Source organism: Cimex lectularius, unplaced genomic scaffold (genome assembly GCF_000648675.2).
Source record: "Cimex lectularius strain Harlan isolate CLEC.00 unplaced genomic scaffold, Clec_2.1 scaffold111, whole genome shotgun sequence".
Taxonomy (NCBI): domain Eukaryota; kingdom Metazoa; phylum Arthropoda; class Insecta; order Hemiptera; family Cimicidae; genus Cimex; species Cimex lectularius.
In genome coordinates this window covers 106768-108809 of record NW_019392681.1, presented here as the reverse complement: position 1 = coordinate 108809, position 2042 = coordinate 106768, and the positions used below count along the sequence as shown (strand labels likewise).

Below are 2042 nucleotides of genomic sequence, written 5' to 3'. Positions count from 1 at the left end.
TCCAGTACCACATTGACCCTTAAGAGAGACTAATAATAATATTTATTTTCAGTTTTGGTACAATCAAAATATACTGTATAAAGTGAGCTGGTAAAAAAAATCATCATATAAGTTATTTAAGAAATGGCAAATAGCTTATTTAGATGAAATAATATACTGGCTCTAAGAAAAAGAAAAAAAAAGGAAAAAACTTTAACAAATTTAAAAACATTTACATTAAAAAATAAATAAAATATTCTTGAGATAATTATTTCAAAACAAATAGACCAACTTTACAATTTAAATTTCAACACTTTAATTATATGTTCACCATAAAAATACAGATTTATCATAGTTTTTTAGAGATTTTTTTGACAGTTTTTAGTATATTCGATTGATGAAGGCAATACTTTTTGGCATGTTTGGTTGTGTACACATTACATTTGGTTTATTCACATTTATAATTTTACACTTCTTCTTATTCTTCTATTAATATTCCTTGTATTATTATTTATTCAATTTGATGTGTCTTCTAAAATCGAGTGTTCCATGGTGTAATTTCTTTGTGTTATAATGGACTTCCTCAGCAGCCTAAATGGGTTCTTCACCAATTATCATCTCCGTACCGGAATATTTGAGATAATCGGCAGTAGACCATTTGGATTGCTGAGGATAGGCCTGGGATTTATTTTTTTTTTGGTTCCTTTTTATTTATTTTATTCTCTATTATAAACAAATAGAACAACTGACGCTTAACTTTTTTTAAATTTATTTATGTTCACCAGATATTTAGCATTTTTGTTTGTTTTTCCTCTCACCAACCTCTGAATTCACTGAGTGAAGGGCATACTGGGGCCAGTCAATTTTGTGCCATAACAATATCACTATTTCTATGTATTTTATACTGAGTGAGTTATACAGGGTGAATTGCTACTCGTGCTACAAACTTCTCCAGTAGATTCTTCACCCTAAAATGAACAAAAAAGTTCATATTGTCCATGGTCCGATTCTCAACCATTTCAGAGTAATTTCGCTTTTTATCGATTTTGAAAGATATCACGTCCTGGCGTCGGAAAATCGTGATATCTTTTAATCTAAACATTTCTCTTAAAATCTATAAGCACCGTTGAAATCCCCGTTAATTTTTAGAGAGAATCAAAATCATAATTCCATTGAAATTTTTTAATTTAATTTAATGCCCATTTAGTATGTAATGCTTAAGAAGTTTACAAACAGCTAGAAGGTCAAGGAAGAAAGACCCAAACGTTTTGCCACCTTCATCTTCTTATTGAAAAATTAACGGGGATTTCAACGGTGCTTATAGATTTTAAGAGAAATGTTTAGATTAAAAGATATCACGATTTTCCGACGCCAGGACGTGATATCTTTCAAAATCGATAAAAAGCGAAATTACTCTGAAATGGTTGAGAATCGGACCATGGTCAATATGAACTTTTTTGTTCATTTTAGGGTCAAGAATCTACTGGTGAAGTTTGTAGCACGAGTAGCAAGTCACTCTCAAACATTAGCAATCCTTGAACCACCATTTTTTCTCTTTTTGTCATCAACATCTTGGTCTCACAACCACTAAATAAGAAAATGACGAGTGCGTTGGAAGCGTTATTAAATCAGGTAGTTTTCCTCAAATTTGCTGCCTTCTGAGACTAAAATTAGAAACTCTGGATTACTTTATACACTTTCCGATTTACACAATTTTCCACTCTTTTTGTAGTTCTGGCTGAAATAAAACACAAAAAATTAGCCCAAACATTTTGCCACCGTCATCTTCTTATTGAAAAATTAACGGGAATTTCAACGGTGCTATTAGATTTTCAGAGAAATGTTTAGATTAAAAGATATCACGATTTTCCGACGCCAGGACGTGATATCTTTCAAAATCGATAAAAAGCGAAATTACTCTGAAATGGTTGAGAATCGGACCATGGACAATATGAACTTTTTTGTTCATTTTAGGGTGAAGAATCTACTGGAGAAGTTTGTAGCACGAGTAGCAATTCACCCTGTATTTAACTATTAACTATAGTTATATATAACTTTAGGTT

General features: G+C 31.2%; 1 protein-coding gene across 1 annotated transcript in view; it reads left to right on the top strand.

The window, feature by feature from the left end:
* Positions 1 to 2042, top strand: part of LOC106668600 (protein argonaute-2) — a 30150-nt gene that overhangs the window by 4650 nt on the left and 23458 nt on the right. The window lies entirely within an intron of this gene.